We start from the raw sequence: 18,923 nt of genomic DNA, 5'->3' as shown, positions 1-18,923 counted from the left end.
ATTTTGCAGCGATTAATCCGGTGTGGATTTCCGTACACCCACACCGCCTCCCTGGGTCTACCCCTGATCCCACGCTTTAGGATTACCCACAAACCCATCTGGCACATGCCAGCCAGCGAGGCGTACAGTGGCCACTAGACACCAGCTCCCGTTAATCCCGACTATTTTAAAGCAGCGATGGCCTCTGGGATGGATGTGGAGCAGTCACGCTGCGAGGTGCTATATCAAGATCTGAGCTGTTTATTTGTGTCAGCCGGCTGTGGGTGGATCGGGGAATGTGCTGACTCGGGTATTATGTGGCTTGATTTAATGCGACACAATAGTTTAATGTGATCGAGTGAGACATGAATAATTGCTACTGTTCAACAGGGACTCAGAGATCACGGCTGAGACTGCGGACACCGAGCCGTCAGAAGTGTTTACAGGAAAACACAGCGCGTGATTAACTCCTGTCGGAAGGTTTAAATTCTCTGCATTGAATAGTGCTCTAAAAAAACTCCCATAATGCACTGCTTAAAGGTAAAGATCATCCCAAAAAAGTCAGTCATTATCTTCTCACTCCTCATGCTGATGTGAAGTCGGGGGAAGTTTTCATTTCTGCAGCAACACCGAAGAAGAACTGAAGAAGAAGAGAAAACAAACAACCAACAAAAACAGAAAACGGCTCCAGACAGCTTGTTCTGAAATTCTGAATAGATGTGAAAAGATGTTATTTACACCTGACAGACAGTGACGCTCTCAGCTACAGTGAAGATTTCAACTTAAAGTGTCGGAAGAGCCGTATAAAGACATTTTCCTTGTTGTTGTTTTTTAAGTTTTAAAACACGTCTCCATCTCCGTCAGTTGTTTAGGAGAACGCTGTTTTGCTGTGAAGCTCCAGAAATGATTTGTGGACTCCGAAACGTCAGAATGGGGGCGAGGAATGACTGAATTTTGATTCTAGTTACAATATGTTAATGAACCTTACGCTACGCTGAACCTGTCCGTGACTCACAAGTGTCCTAAATATCAAATGACTCAGAACGGAGCAACGGTGGATGAACAGTAACATTTATTTTTAAAGAAAAACCTGCAAAGCCACGATAGAAAAATTGCTCGATTACACGTAAAAGTCCTGCCTTCAAAATAAGATGAAGCGAGAGTGCATGAAATCAGAAACTGAAATGTAAAGTTGGAACTTGCTCAAAGGACTCAAATCTAGTGTTGTCAACCACCTTTTTAACTTTAATGACATCTTGTAAATGCATTGAACCACAGCTGTGTCTGAAGAAAACACGACTCAGTGCACAACAAGCACACACTCCGTCGTGGAGGTCACGTCTTTTCCCCCCGCGTGGCTGTTGTTGACGCTGCGTCCTGCCTGGCAGGTCGGGATCAGAGCTCAAGCAAGTGCCGGACCCCCGAGCTGTCAGCGGCTCTCCCCCGGACGCGGGAGCAGCTGTAACGAGGCCGTCCGTGGTGTTTTTGTTCAGATAGGAAGAACACGTGGGGGCGAGGGCGCACGTGAGCCGAGGAGCTCATGGCAAAACAAATCATCCTGGACTGACCGCTCGTGTTGAGTAGGTTTTTTTTCTCTCTCTGCCTGTCGTGAGGCGCCACGATCACAGACCAGCAGTGCTGCTCATGCGTGTCTGTTTCTTCTCTCTCTCTCTCTCTTTCTCTATTACGTACTTTCTGTTCTCAATTATTTTCCCTTCAGCCCAAAGAGGAGAGTTTTATAAGAGTGACTGTTTCACGGAGCCTCTGGCCTTGCAGGTTTGTTGGACAGTTAAAGGAACAGTTCACATTCATACATTATTTGATGGAAAGGTTGAAGTGTTGTAGTCCACAAAACATATCTGGAGCATTCGCAGCAAAACAGCGTTGCAGCATTCGACTAAACAACTGAAGCAGATGGAGACTTGTGTTAAATCTTCAACAAGGTGAATCCACACACGTCTCCAGAAGACCTACGATCCCATATTAGTCTGAAAAGATGTTATTAACACCCTTTTCATCACTCCAGGCTAGCACTATTAGCGTAGCAGCTGCAGTGACGATTTCCAGCTGAAAAAGGGCGTCGATAACGTCATTTCAAATTAATTTGGGATCTTGGGGCTTCTGGAGACTTGGATTACATCAGACAAGCTATTGGAACCATTCTGGGTATTTTTTGGGTTGTTCCTTTTACTACATCTTCTCTCAAAACATCGCTGTTTTGAATGTGTTGCATCAGCGTCAGGGTGAGTAGATTTTCCTTTTCCTTTAAGACTGGGAGAGAAGATGATCTCCCTGCAGGAATAAACCAGAAAATATACTAGATTCCTTTTAGAAGTTGTCTACATACGAGTGTCTTTGTCACTTACAGTAGATTTAAATGTCGAGTCAGCTGATTCCAGGTTTCTAAACCTCTGACGTGAGAAGTGAGAAGAGGTAAAAAGGCTCAGTAATCCACAAATGATGTTTGTCCAACTTGTGAAACTCACTCAGTCAGAGAATACCTCAGTTAGTAAATCTCATTATGTGTGCACAATGGACTGAAAACCGTGCCGCGGAGAAGAACCCAGGAATCTTGACCGGGCTTGTGAAGGGGAACCCATGCGGATCAGATCTGGTATTTGGGGCTCGTTCTCCCAAATGAGGCGCCCATAGTGGCCTTTTTGTTTACCCCAGCGAGGCTCGAGCCGTCGCAGCTTTCCTTTTGTTGCTGTTTCACGTTATTTTATCAAAGATTTCACTGTTCTGAGGGGGCAGGAGTTGGACCAGACTGTCAGGCCACCGCTCCAAATCAGGGTACTCCAGAACCGGCATCATGCTTGGCTAAAGATGGAGGGTTTTTTTTATTGAGGGTCAGCAGTAAAGATCCCGGTCCTCCAGGGGCCGTGACTACACAGGACAACCCGGCCTGAACGCTGCTGATTTGACAGCAGTGAGTTCATTCCCACATGGAGATGTGGTCATTTGCTCGAATACCAACCTGGATTTAAATGAGTTCCTTACGCACAAAGAGCAGCTGGCCGTAAAAAGGCTCGGCACACTTTCCATTCGCTCATATTTTTGGCCAGATCTGCACTTTGTCAGCTCGTTTGAGAGGCGGGAGTCCCAGTTTGGACCCGGTAGTCCTGCTGAGGAGGACTGAAACAATGTGGCTCTGAAACTATTTGATTTATTTCTGAAATCTCTAGATAACAGTTCAGTTCAGTCCTTCTGATGTTTTGTATTGTTGCCGTTCATCACGCATCAAGGGCGCTCGGCCGCTTGTTTAACCCACTGCACGTACAGGTGACGCGTCCTCCAGCGCTGCTTTAATCCTGTTAGACAGAACCGACGCTGGGAGTGTTGCCAGGAGCGTTTTCCACCGGTGGAATGAGACCAGTGGGTCACAAATAACCTTAAGTCCCGTCTAGACAGGAGAGCTAACAGACGCTAACACCCAGCTGTACACATGTCACGCAAGATGATTGAGAAGAAGATATGTGTGACGAGTCAAGTGTCAGCTTCCTATAACGGTTTTTGATGTTAACGTCCTGCAGTCTGTCTTCTCTAATCTTCATGCTTGTTTGGTTGTTTATTAGGGTTTATAATTAAATATCTCTGGTTTTTATCTAAATTGTTCTCGTGGTTTTGACTCGCATTTAATACATTTGTCCAAAATCGAATCATTTTTTAGTCTCCGATATGAATGAATATATGAACATTTCCCATTTGGCGATGTTGGTTTATAAGGATGCTGAAGTTGTGAACTCCATCTTACTTCCAAAAGTTTCATAACATTTTTACATTTCAGGATATTTTTCTGACATTTTGCCTTTATTTGACCGCAGAAGACGACGGGGAGAGAGGAAAGAGGGATGACATGCGACTGAACTCGAGCTGGGACGCCCCGTCTCAGTTAATTTGACGTTACCGACCAACTCGTTCTGTGAGCGAGCAACACTGAAACAAGAAGACAGAATTTGTTATCCTGTGGATCCTCAGAACTCATCAGCGTCAAACAAATTCCCTATTTTTCCATCTTTCCTGATCACTTTCGGCCGTGCGCCGTTGATCACGGAAGAGAAAATATTCACAGTGTCCTTCACTTCGCTCGTTACATCCTCACATGGTGCAATGTGGTGAAATGTGGAGTTGGCGTCAGGAGTGTTTGTCTTGCTCGATTGAGCGTGCAGCCTCATTTATTTATTTATTTATCTATTTCACAATGGCACCCGAGTGCACACTTGAAAACATCCAGCCCAGAACCATCAAGCCAGAGGAGGAGGCGAGGGAGGTGGGGGGGGGGCACAACCATTGTGCTTTCCTTTGTCTTGTTGCCTGAGACGCCCCGGCCTCCATTACTATAATAGCAGAGGAGGAGGAGGAAAGTAAATGGAAAGCCATTGTGTGAATGCTTTTTGGAATACGTCCCGTGGCACACATTTAAATCACCCTAAATGGAGCATCCAATGATCTGTAACTGTGCAGAGGAGATTGAGTCAAACAGCTTCCGCCTGCCCTCTTTCATTAGGAACTTATTAAACCTGAATGGAAACTCGTAGAGTGCGACAGTAAGAAAAAAAAAAGAGACAGAAACGCCTCAGGCATCAGTTGAATGCGACTAAATACCCTGTCATTCTGTCAAGGGCGCGCTGCAATTTTAGGGAAATGCGGAGGATTTTCTAGACTTCGGCGTGCCACTTCTGCTTCTACCTGGATATAGTTTTATTAAGGCAGTGAGGCCACGGCTCTGCCATTCAATTCATTATTCACCAGCTGTGTTTTAGCTGTGTTAACAGGCACATGCTGGGATTTAGAACAGCTGGGTGGAAAAACAGCAAGAGGTGAAGATCTAGCAAAAAATAAAATCTGCTGAAATGTGATTTTTCCACCTTGGGTTGGGTTGGTGAGACTGGAGAAAGTATCCAACTGAAACAATCCCTCTCACTTCAGAACCACCTCCCCAAAATGTATGTAGCTCTCGCTAGCTAGCAGTGAGATGTGTTAGCGGCTCGTTTGCTATGTTCTCTCTTAGCTTTTCTTGTCTAATAACTGTGACAGTTACTTGTAAAGGCTGTTGTTGTGTGCTTTGTGCTAATGTTAGCCGCTAAAGGGAGGCTGCTGCTGCCTCTTCTGCTCTGTTCTGTTCTCAGGGGATGTGTGCTTTGTGCTAATAAGTTAGCTCGTGCTAAACAACATGCTGTGAATTCGTTGTCAAAAAAACACAGAACAACACGAGTCAGAAAATGCTACCCAGCTCGACAGTTAGTCCTCACTGCTGGATGTGTGCTTTGTGCTAACGTTAGCCGCTAAAGGGAGGCTGCTGCTGTCTCTTCTGCTCTGCTTTGTTCTAAGGGGCTGTGTGCTTTGTGCTACTGAGTTCAGAGGCTCAGAGGCTGTGTACTTGTTGTCAAGAAAACACAGAACAACAAGAGTGCAAAAAGGCTTCCCAGCTCTACATTTACTCCTCATTGCTGTATGCGTGCTTTGTGCTAACTTGGTTAGCAGCTAACCCTGCTGGAAAAGCCAGCATAGACCAGCACCAAAATCAGCCTCAAAACACAACATATGCTGGTATTGCTGGTGACCAGTCACTAGCAAGACTAGTTGTGTTTGGTGCTGGTCTATGCTGATTTTTTCCAGCAGGGAAATATTAATTTGACTCTGCTGCTCACTTGTTCTTTGGCTCAGGGGCTGTGTGCTTTGTGCTAACTGGGTTAGCGGACAGTAGGCATTACTGTCCAGCTAGTATGTTAGCATTAGGACATTGTGGCTCCACCTCTTGTGGCACTAGCTCGCTAACAGCTTTAGCAATACATTTGCCTAGCCTTGTGAAGGACTCAGGTAGCCTCTTCAGTCATTTCAGACAGTTTTTTTTATATGTCAGAGCGTTTGGTTAATTGATGCTGTCGAATCTTCGACAAATCTAACAAAAATGCGTCTACAATAACTAACCAACCCGCAGCTTAGACATGGAGAACCCTACTATTATTGTCCGATGCACATTTTCTATTCCTTTAGGCCAATGAGAGGGCAAAAAGCAGCACTTTCTCATCGCTGTCAGCTGCAGTGTGGAGCTCACAGCTCCGGGGAACAACAGCTCAGAAGGTGAAGCGTGAGGACGGAGGAAGCGTGTATCGTGTTACTCGCTGTGTTGCCTGGTGGTCTGTGCACAGGGGCAGGGATGACGGGCAGAGGCCGGCGATGACACCACGGTGGTGCATATGCTCTCCTGACAGCTTCAGACGCCGCAATGCAGAAGCAGGGAGAGGAGGGGAGGGGGAGGACACGATTACAGGTGCACGCTGACACCAATAACTTCCATTCTGTGGTGTAAAATGACTATTATTAGACAGTCCCGCTCTGACATGATTGAACGGTTATTAAAAATGCATGAATGGTGGTAATTTTTGTCACACACGGGGGGGGGAGAGATGTTCTGTTCGGGTGATGACAAGATGTACAGTATGATAAGTAACACAGAGAGGTTTGGATGTTAATTATTTCTTATATCCACCTTTATTCAAACATCACCTTACAACAGCGTGTCATGCTCGGCAGCCAGACTTCACTCCGCGAGATGGTAAGGATGGCAGGCCTAATTGGGGAGAAATGTGAGTAAAATGGCGCAAAAGTAAAAGAAAAACGTGTGGAATAATGTATTTTAAGCTTGGATTAAATGGAAAGTGTATGTTAAGAGTAAAGAGGGATGGATTCCTGTCTCCACCAAAACATCTTGCATCAAGCTGTTGCACTCGACGGACGTACTGTGTTTTTGAAAGTGCAGGTCGACATCAGGACGAGGAGAGGTGGACTACGTGTTTACGTCACTGATGCTCGGTTTACGTTCACCCTGACCCAAATTTTAAAAAAATGCACTGAGATGAAACAGCTAGCTTGGCTTTGTCTAAAGATAATGCTTACTAATTAACTAATTGAGTCATGTTTGTTTAATTTGTACAGAGTGTGAGTGTTACAGAGCCAGGCTAGTTGCTTCTCCTTGTTTGTTGTCCTTATGCTAAGCTAAGCTAACCGCATCCTAGCAACAGCTCCAGAGTCAATGGATAGACATGATCCTGGCATTATAAATATGACATTAGCCTATTTAAAGGAATATTATATTGTTATTGCATTTTATTGTAAACATATTATTTTGTTTGCCGTCTCTGACTCGGATTGAAAGAGCATTTTAGAAGCTAATCTTTGTCTGAACAGACTTTTATCCTCAGCATGGCAGCATTTAACATGATTAACACTGATTAACCAGGTTGATTGAGCAATCTATTTAGAGCTGTTTAATTACATTAACGACACTGTGTTGTACAAAAGGCTGCTTTTGTTTTCGTCACAATCGCTGTAAAAATGTAAAAGGAGCTTTCTTGGAAAACAGCCAAAACATTTGGTTATAATATCACAAAATCAGTAAGCTCTGCTCCAGAATGGCTAATTAACGGCACAAATTAACAATCACACAACTGGGAATGCATTTCACACCATTAGCAGCAATAGCCCTCGTGCATAATATGCAAAATAAATGTGCAATAAGAAGCAGAGGCAGCGGGCCGTTCGGCACAGATGATAACTGGTGTGTGCACGCTTTGGTTCGGAGCAAATTCATTTATTAATAGTGAGTGCACTACTGACTGAATTTAATGCATTTCGAGCCAATAGGAATACGGGAGTGTTTCCTGTGAGGCTCGTGGCTCGTAACTTGCCTTCAGGCAGGAATCAGGGCCGCTCAGGGAACAAGAGTCAGTCGTTCACTCTGCACCAAGAAACAAACATCCGCCTCGTGCTTTTTCATCCCAGAAGTAGGTTGCTTCATCTAATCTGCCCAGTAACAGTTATGCTGTGTGCATATGTATGTTACAGTGTCTATGTGTGTGTGTGTGTGTGTGTGGGGTTTGGTTGTGTGCAAGCATGCATGAGTGTGCGTGTTTGCATGTGCAGCCAACAGTGAGTGGGCTGGAGGAGGAGGAGGAGGAGGAAGAGTGGGAAGAGTAGGAGGAGGCCAGTGGTAAAAGCTTCAACAAAAGCTAAAGATAGCACAGCGCTCGCAGGCACTCAATGAAGCTTAGCTTTCACTGTCAAGGTTACACACACACACACACAGAGGAGCAGAGCGAGGGCCTCGGAGTGCACCAAGAGCCCGATTTCACCAGAAAAGTAAAACACAGGTTATCTAGAGTTTACCAGATAATGCACAATATTGTGTTTAATGCATGACGGTCAGTAATGTTCAGCTCAGAGCTGCTCTGATGGAAATGTGCAGAACTAATATGTATGATGTAAAGACGGAGCTTTATATTCTGCAGCATGCAAGATCAGATAGACAGCAACAGTTAAATCAGTCATATAGTATCAACAACCCTTTAACAGCAGTCTACCTATACATTATGAAATATATATGCACAGTCTTACAGCGAAAATCTCGCCAAAATGCAACCTAGGCTTTTTTTGTGAATGTATATGAGTCAAACCTTCGTGTAAAAGCATAATTACGACGAAAGAGATTTACTGTATTTTCGTTTTCGGGTCAAACTAATTTTCACTTTCACGATAGCATCACAATCTCTATTTTTTAAAACAGTAAGAAGTCTCGACACAACATGAAACTTTGCTCGTGGTATCACCAGGGTCTCTACACATGAACACGAGCATTGAGAACATTGTTTGTGTACACAGAGTTTACTAAAAAGAAGGTTTTTGGACAACTCACGTTAGCAGTAGCTTGTTCCACTCGCCACCGTCCTGCCAGCCGAAAAATATCTCTGAATGCAACGTAACATAGAGGAAAAACAATGTTCTCAATGCTCGTGTTCATGTGTAGAGACCCTGGTGATACTACGAGCAAAGTTTCATGTTGTGTCGAGCCTTCTTACTGTTTTAAAAATAGAGATTTTGATGCTACCGTAGAGTGCCCGTAGCACTCCCATTGAAAATGAATTTGAACTGAAAACGAAAACACGGTAAATCTTAAAAGTGTCTCTTTTCTCGTAATTATTCTTTTACACGAAGGTTTGTCTTGGATACAATCACAAAAACAGCCTAGGTTGTATTTTGGCGAGAGTTTCGCTTTAAACACCCAGTGAAACTTAACAAAACTCGACGGCATCGCTAAAGACTGGGAGGCTAAACTACCTGGTGTATATTAGCAACTGCTAGGCTAGTGATTTAGCTTGCTATCAAGCTAGGCTACGCTAACAAGTAAGCGAGAATAAAAGTCACAAAACAGAATTTCATAAGTAAAACAAACAGAAGCATGTTGTGCGTGCTTTAAAGTAACATCATGTAGAAATAAACACAACGCTCCCATAGAGATTGTCTTATCAAGATTTCTGCAAACATTTGGGTAAAACTGCACTAAACTAACTTTACTGTATAAATGTTGGTAACATATGTTTGGGGGGGTTTACCCGTCACACCACCCCTGCAAACATCTCATTTATGAAGCTACAGAACACAACAACATGGCTGATTTTATCAGTCCAGTGGTGGAAACAACACTTTTAAACTTCACATTAATCTTCCCAGAAGTCAAAGTAATCTGAGCTCTCTCGGGATTTAGAGCTCCTGACGAGCGGCCTGACCACATCCTGCATCGTGACGATTCAGAGCCCGGACACACAACCGGCCTCACAGTTCCTGGAGGTGGAGACGCTGTGAGCAATCTCTAATGAATCAACATTTGGCAAACCAAACCTTCTGAACGTGAGCGTGAAGTGGTTAATTAAACAGAAGTGACATCATCAGCGGCAGTAGTGACCCATTGATCTACTCCCCCCTTCAGCCGCGTGTCAATACGTCTGGCCGACTTCATCCAGCTCACTAACAGCTCGGCTCTAAAGATAGAACTGAACTAATGGATATTGTCCAACAAGAGCCACGAGCTCGGTCACACGGGCCGGTCTAAGCCTCTGAGGAACTCTCCGAGTAGATTTGTAGCTTTTGGCAGCAGTAACAACCAGCTTTTCTTAAGAAATGGGATAAAGTCCTCATGGACGGGGCGATAAACCTCAGATTACCCTCCGACAGGCTTGTGTCTCATGGCTGCTTAATACCGGGATCAGGCTACATGACTGGACTCGGGAAAAGAGTGATTAGCTGTGTTTCCATGAACCCGTTCGATTAGAAAAAGTCGCTGGAAAAGGCAAAATTGAAATGAAACGATCCCAATTTTGCTCATTTGGGAGATTAAAACACCTTATTCTTGATGTAGCGATCACTTGAAACACATGATTGATCGGCTGATTTCCTCCAAGAAGATGAAGATGACAGATCTCCATTCTCCTCTCCAGTTTTATTGCCGATCTACTTCCTCTGTTTATCACAGCCACATGTAACGCCGTTGTACCGCCAGACAAACAGAGCAAACCTTCACATGAGCGCCCAGGTGACGTCACGGCCTTTAGAGAAGCAGGTCATGTTATTGTGGATTTACATGCTCCTATATAACTAGATTATAACATGTAACATGAACTAGGAAGCTTTACGTAAGAACTGCCGGATGGATCATCGTCTCACGTAACATAAAAACTCGCTTATGTAACTCAATATATCATCATCATAAACGTCAATCACGTGATCGGCGTCCAGCTCAGACAAACCGACCCTCCTCGTCTTTTTACACCCTCAGACTCTTCTCCCTCTCCTCTGGGTCATTATTCGGATCCGTCCAAACACTGATTACCTAAGAACAACACGGAGCTGGGCCGCGGTCCTCACATTATCACCCAGTTGTTGAAATAACAGCGAGCCTAATCACGCCCTGACAAAGAGGCCATTGTGGGTCCAACACAAACACGCCGGCTGTAAATGGAAACCCTCAGAAATCCGTTCCTCAAACATGCCTCTCTGCTTACGAGGCCGAGGTTTATTTGCGGGGGGAAATCGAGCGCAAGTGTTTGTTGTGGAAGGAGAATGCAATCGGCGTTCCCGGATGTTAGCGAGCGGCGCCCCGTGATCGCCGTAAGCTCGCCGTTTAACGGTTGTGCCGCTGAGTTATGGAACAAAGTAGGTTATGAAGCTGCGAGGGAGAATCCAGCCCCGCTCTCGTCTGCTTTATAGGGTATCTGCATAATATGAAGGACCGTACTAAATAATGCATTCACGTGCCTTAATTTATCACGTTAATAATTGATATGAATGGAGGGGAATGAGGCAAGAAGGGTTATCTGGTTGCTTCAGTCATCTCGGAAAAGTGTAAAAATAGAGAATCTAGACGAAGAAGAGAGAGTGAGAATCGTCTTTTACACAAACATACTTTCTGTAAATGTAAAAAGGAATTATTGATCGTTATGTTTTGAGTATATATCGCTTGTTTTTGTCATGGTTTGGTTCCTCTGATTTCCTGTTTTATTTTATAGTTATACCTTCTTGTGTCTTCTTCTACTTCCTGTTTCGGCGCTCCTCCCCACACCTGTCTCACATCGTCTCGTTAGCACCTCCCCGTTCCCGTGTCTCTCCACCTGCACCTCCTCCCCCTCGTTAGTTTGGTTTGTGTTCAAGCATGTGTTGTTCCCTCACTCTTTGCTGGTTCTCTGTTTTCGTCCTCGTGTCGGTCCTGTGTTCCTGATTTGTTTGGTTTTCTAGTTTGTCCTCAGTTTCTGTTTTGCTTCTGTATTTTCCCTTGCCTGCCTTGGTGAAACACCGGTCCAGATTATCTTACCAACATCAAACTCGCAAAAAGTCACAAGGAGTTGGAGGCGAGGAGAGTCAGGGCACTGCTGCCGCTCACACTTATGGATTTTGGATTTGAGCTCATTAAAACTGCGTCTGTCTGTCTTGCATTTGGGTCCCTTTGTTTAAACTGTGACACTATTTGACCAGACACTTGCACAAAAAAACTCCACTAATACTCCCCCCTTTTCCACCACGGTGGTTCTGGTGCTGGTTCGGAGACAGTGCCCACTCTGGAACCAGTTCTTCCAACAGCCAAAGAACCAGGAAAAGTGGTTCCAGAGCATCACCGACACTTTGCTTGTCAAGAACAAAGAACTGCTTACATTTGCTATCAACTCTGCTGCTGTAATAATGCAAATGTACTCGTTGTGGGATTAATAAAGGATTATCTTACTTTATCTTATCTTTATGATGTCACTGTCATGCCCGTGGAAAAGGTTCACAGGTTGAACTAACTTCCAACATTTCCTTGTTCAAAGGATTTTCTACTTTTTGTCGTCTTATGTGACAGAAAATGGAAGAATAAGTTGACGGCATTGATTGTGACATTAGGAAATCATTATGGACATTATTTATTATTCTTTTTTGACATTTTACAGGCTAAATGTTTGATAAAAGAAACTAAAACGGTGAACAAAGTCAAGCAGCAGCCTCTCAAGAATCATCTTTTGACTCCTCGCCCTCTGAATATAAACTACACAATCTCTACAGTATGTTTGGTTTAGCATATAGAAAGCATCTCTTCATTTGTGTTCTCTCCCTCAAGTCCTTTTTTTTTCATTTATTTTTTCTCAGAACGCTGCCGGCCTTCGTTTTAATTAACCGCTGAGGAAACGCACCGTCTGTCGAGAGGTTACTCCTTCGCCGAGCAGAGCTCTGCATTTACAAATCCCGTCAGAAACCTCGACTGAAAATGACCTCGCCTGAAAGAAAAAAAAAAACACCCGAGGTCGGGACCCCATCCCTCAACCGTGAGATTAATGTGGGCGCGCGGTGACCACCCAGGAACGGTCGGGAGCGGTCAGCGAGGCCAGCGACGCTCCAATTTACAGACCAGACGGGCACGTTTACACAAAAACGAGGAAAAGTCACAATGACGCTGCACCGTTCACACTGTGACCGAGGTTTTATCACCATCACACCCTGATACTTGAGATTCTTTTGTGATGTGCTCCATCCTGACGCATCAACATTCACATTACACTCCTCTCCCAAAGTTTAATCAAGGTGTCCGGTCAGGCAGATGGTTGTATCAATCACACTTCCCTCCCCCTCGTATAGAAACTTCCATTGTCACAAGTCCTCTGACATAAGACGAATAACCTTCTTCTGCCCGGCTACAAAAGCTGCCGGCTCAAAGCTGGACCGAGCGGTGGTCACCGCAAATAAAAGGAACTCAGATTGATTGAGACGCAGTGATTCTGGTGTGAAAGGATCTCAGGGCTAAAAGGCACCGCGTGCAGATATATGCATTACAATGGAGAGAGCATGTAGCGAGGCAGCTTTAAGTGACAGAGTACAGCACATGCAGAGACCATCTGGATAATTCAGCAAAGGGCTGCTGCTGTGGAGAGACCTGGCATCTTAGAGTTAAGAGCCAAGATGTTGTATATTTTAAGGACTGTCTCTCTTAAAGGAAAAGTTCACCCAAAAATGGAAAATTCAGTCGATGCTGGTGGGAATTCGGGTGAAGTTTTGTAGTCCGTGCAGCTTCTCTGGTGTGTTTCAAGCCTGGAAGCCCTGAGGTCCCAAACTGATCTGAAAAAGATGTTATTTACTCTGTTTTTGAGCCAAAATCTTCACTGAAGCCGCTGAGCTCAAAGTGCAAGAGCTCACCTGAGCGTTAAGGGTGTAAAATATGTCTATTATAACGTCTTCCAGTGTAAATCAAGTCTCTGGAAGCTGCAAGATGACACATTTAATTGGAAAGACGTTAATTACACCTACAAGTGGCCGAGCTCGTGCACCTTCTTCAGACGGGGTACCTGCTAACGCTTTAACTTGCACAAAGCCATTTTAGGTTCAAGACAAATCTTGTTTTCTGGAGATTCTCCTCAACAACTGGAGTAGATGGAGACTTTGTCCAGTTTAATCCAAGTCTACAGAAGCTCCCAGACCTAAAACCGATTTGAAAAGATTGTTATTTTCACCCTTTCGTGAGCTGAAGTCTTCACTGTAGCTGCCGAGTTCAAACCGCCTCCTCTGAAGCTGCTCAACAGCCCAACAAGGGTGTAAATAAAGTCTTTTAAAATCAATTTTGGATTTTCTGGAGACTTGGATTACATTAGAAAAGCTGCATGGAGCCATTTGTGTGCTACAAATCTTCACCTGACTTTCCATCAGCACGAGGGTTGAGGTAGATAACGACTGAATTATACTTTTCGTTTAACTACCCACATCAAATATAAAGTCCTCTTCCGGAGTTTCTAAGAGTGATGAGGGTAATTTCATAACAGGGCATACTATCTCTGTCTCTGTCTTTTTACAGCAGAACGACTCACAGAGGGAAAACCATGCCTCATGCAAGCTTCACCCACACAGGTCTTTTTTGAAGGAGTTTGCAGTCTTCGGCTCGAGAGCGGCATAAAATGCAAATGTGTTCTGCCCACTGGATGTGCACGAGGAGAGGAATATCCCACATTGAGATTTATATATTTAGAAATTATTCACACGTGGATCGTGCGCCTGTATTCAATCGGCTGATGAAGATGCAAACAAAACCCGTTTTCTCCCCAGTCGGAGTGGCTTCGAGCCCCTCGGGGGTAAAATCTGTCAATTATTACTGAGCTTCTCTTCCTGTATGGATTTCTGTGCTAACAAATGAGAAAGGAAGATGCAGGAAAGACACATTTAGAGCTAACCCTTTCCACAGATGTAGAAGAGAATCAGCATTAATAAACATTACCAAGGGTCTTCAGCGAATGTTATAAATAAATATCTCATGTTTGTGTGTGTGTGTCGTTGTAGATCTACAGATTTACAGGTGGGACTCTAATCAGCCACTCACAGACTCCGTGGGGGTTTTTCATTTAAAGATAACAGAGGTAATATCAGATATTAGTCAGAACCGGGTCATCTCAAATCAGATTTGAGCGAGCAGTGTGCCTCCACTGCCCGTCTCTGATGGCTGTTTCGCAGAGGGGGGCTCAGGTGGTGCTCGTCCAATTAACTCGGATCATGTTGCAGAAAGAGGAGGGCGAAAATGTCAATAAAAATGCTCCTAAATCAACGTTCAGTTCTGACTTCTCTCGGCCAGATGGGACTCGCCGCGGACCCTATCACGAGACGACCCCCTCATAATTTATGTATTCTGCATTTTTATAGTTACATTATCGCCGCGGTGCCGGCTGCCGTCCATTCTTCACTCTGAATAGGCAATAAAAAAAGAAGTCATTAGGTAGATTGTAATGCTAAACATACGCCGCAGCTACTGAAAGAAAATAGAATAAATATTAAAATTGAGGATGCAATTGTTTGAGATGTAATACATGTATATATACATGATACTGGCTATGGTAAAACTACATTGAATAAGAGTTACATGACAGTTAAGCCCTGCTAGTGACTATTGTTAGCATTGTTACACTTCTTATTTACAATATTGGCAAATTTCCACTCTAAATCTTTAGCTGCTAATGTTTAAAACAATGGTTTCTTGATGATAAACAGCTTTTCATTGGTTTATTTCTGCCAAACAAGTGATGGCTGTCAGATTTGATCAACTGTAGCTAACTAGCTTATTTAGCTAACATACTGTAGCTAGTCATGTTAGATTAGGTAGAAAACAGACTAACACTTGATTTTAATGTTTCCAACCAACTTGATTTGAATTGTGAATCTTCTCAAAGCTGTCTTGAACTGATAGTACATAAATAACATTGTGCTAAAAGACTAAAGCTAAAGCTAGCTACATGTCCCATTGCACTCAAATAGCTTTTAGGATTTTTCCACTTGAATTTTCTATTGCAAAAGTTTATGATACTTGCACATTTTGTTCAGCAAAATAATCACAAATGATCAGCTTCTGATTTTCCGCAGTTGATGTTTTTGTCTGAAGTTAGCAGTTTCTATCAGCTGTAGCTAGTTAGCTAATTAAGCTAATGTTAGCTTCACTTCTGTGTCAGTTGGAAATGCTGTTTCTCACTGACTTTTTAACGTTTCTAACTGACTTGTTTTGAATTGAAAAACTTGCTAAATCGCCCTCAAATTAATGGTGAGTACATGAATAAAATTGTGCTAACAGAGTGAAGCTAAAGCTAACAACATGTCCCGTTGCCCTCGACAAAAAGCTTGTAGGGTTTTTACAACACGTCAACATGTCGAGAAATCCAACACTTGCTGAACCGTTAACAGTCTATTGAAAGTGAACATGGAAATAATGAACTTCAGGTCGTGTTCTCACCAAAGTGGATATGAAACACTTCACAGCGGCTCATTACTTGAGATTAAAACATCTTTTTGTGCTGAAATGAATCAATGTCAAGTTCCATTAATTTACCATCGAACCTGTATTACAATGAACACACACGCACACACTCACGCACAGGTGTGTGCACAACAGGGAGCTCGAATTTGGTTGCACAAGATCTGTTGTTGCCATGGTGCTGCACTGCATCTCCTTACATTGCCATGGAAACACAAAAACGATGACTGGCACGGGGCTTTAAGTGAAATGGGTCAAGAGCATCCGAGTCAAGTCAAGTCGAACCAAATTTATGAGCACGGCCCAGCATCACTTAAGAACCTCAGCGGGCTCGACTCAGCCGACCCAGACCGGGACCAGAGGTGGAAAAACTCCTCGAAAATCCAACCACACTGCAAAAACTCCACAAAATATCATCTAATTATCTGGTTGATCCCCCTTAATGAGGAATATTTGACACATATTCTTAAAAATTATGGAAGTAAAACTAAGTTGGAGGAGAAACCAAAGAACGTAACAGTGAGATAAAGAACTTCCAGTCAGCAAACATGCACTCTGGAGTCGGCTTCACTGGATGGGATCAATCTTTTGCCGGCTGCTGCCCGAACACGTCTGAATGCACCTGAACTGTTCTGACTCATTAACCTACTTTATAAGAAGAGCTACAGGGGAGAGCTGCTCTCGCTCCCATAGCCCCCGAAATACTGTTGTATGACTCGATTCACACAAGTCTGTGTGATCTTTGTTATTTTAACACTTATTTGTCTCTGTTTGCATTGTTATAATCATTGTTTGGTTAAATTAACCCTCACTGTGCCTCCAAAAATGACAGTTTCGTGTGTGTACTTGTGGCACTGGTGTGTTGATCTGACAGAAACGCAGCTCCACCTTGTGGTTGGACATGTTGCAGGACACATTATTCAGGTTGATTGAGCTCCATCACACTGTTTCAGTTCACTGCAGTGAGACCAGAAACAACACAGGTCAACTGCTCGTTCTGCAGGAAAGCAGCGCTGAATTTGCAGATCAGAGCTGCAGCGAAAAACATCTAATGTGTCGTCAGATCATGTGTCCGTATTTGCAGCCAGAACTCAGTTTGATCTTTAATGCAAAGTCTGAAATCACGTGCACTCCAGCCTGTTTTCAGATGTGCATTAATGTGACAAGACACATTTACAAGAGCTAAAAATAGCTTTTTCATCACCACCACAGGGCTCAAATACAGCTGCTGACTGAAGACCTGTGCTGACATCTAGTGGAGGACGGAGTCAACACAGCTATCAAGATGTGTGACGTGTTTGTTTACCCTCCTGTTGACTCTGATACAGATTCTGAATGTAGAAGTGTTAGTGAACAACGCCTGTGATGGTTGTGTGTTAAATTGTTTGGACTTTGATCTTTGTTAGTTGTGTGTGGTGTCATGGAAAGGTGACGGTACACCTGCATGAGATTAAACAGCAGTGTGTGTGAAAAAACAACGTTTGAGGGGTTTCTACGGTGGTCCTAAAGGTAAAACAGCAACCACAAAAAGAAAAACACAACCACAAAAAGAAAAACACAACCACAAAAAGAAAAACACAACCAAAAAAAAGAAAAACACAACCACAAAAAGAAAAACACAACCACAAAAAGAAAAACACAACCACAAAAAGAAAAAAACAACCAAAAAAAAAAGAAAAACACAACCACATGTTCACATTTGTCAAATAAAGCCGATTCTAATGATTGAGGTGGTTGAACGATTGTTATTTGTTTTTTATGCTTATATTCACACAATCCCCCAATAGACCGTGTGCATTTCTCAGAAAATATTGTTTTTCTTCCATCTTTCCTCCTTTTGTCTCATGATATTCTTTGATGTCCACCCTTTAAAGTTTCTCGTTTTATTCTAACTATGAATGTTTATTTCAAATGATTGCGAATGTGTCTTGTTCTTTTTACTCCTAAAGTTTCCACCTAGCACAGGAATTTGTACCTTACAGTCATATCTGTATTTCATATAGATAGATAGATAGATAAATAGGCAGATAACTTTATTAATCCCCAAAAGGAAATCAAGTTATCATAGCAGCGGGTACATTTAAGTACAAATACAATCAAAATACAAGGGCAAATATAGAAAATGTACTATATATGATATAAGAAAACAATAAAATACTATGTAACTAAAATACTAATACTATGTACAATATGAGTAAATGTGAGGAAAGAGTAACTAACTGAAAAGATGGTTTTTATTAAAGGAAATGTTCTGCTATTACATGTGAACAACATGTATTATATATATTTCACTGCATCACCGTAAACAGTGATTAGATCATCATTTTATTTGTATATATTTGTGACAAGACTGGAGAAAGAAGCAGGAGTGTCTGCTTGATTATTAGATTTATAATACTGATGGATAAATAAATATATAATTGTAATTTTAAAAAATATATATAAATAGAACCACTTGTTGAAGGCAGTTCAAAATGTATCTACAAACACATCAGCAGAGACTTACAGGCCATCTGGTGTCGTAACAAACACATCCAGAATAAATGACTAAGTTTTGGATGTTCCGAGCTGCACTTGAAGGCAGCACGTTACCGTCTCCCGTCGGTGTGTCACCGGCGTCCTCCTCCGGTCCCGCTCCGTCTCCGGAGTGTCTGACCGCCGATGGGGTGTGTCTGCTGGAGATAGTGAGGCAAGAGGCGGCTGCGTCAAGACAGCCGCCATCCACCAGCACCACACCGGAAGCTCCGGGATTTAATCCTCAAAATAAAAGCACAGCTAAAGCCTGGGAAACACTGTGTTGCTGAGAATAAAGAAAATGTCAATTCTTAAATTAAATGGAGAGAAGAAGTGATCAGTGACCAAA

The sequence above is a fragment of the Sparus aurata genome, chromosome 20 (genome assembly GCF_900880675.1).
Source record: "Sparus aurata chromosome 20, fSpaAur1.1, whole genome shotgun sequence".
Classification (NCBI taxonomy): Eukaryota; Metazoa; Chordata; class Actinopteri; order Spariformes; family Sparidae; genus Sparus; species Sparus aurata.
Note: the sequence above shows the minus strand (reverse complement) of the source record.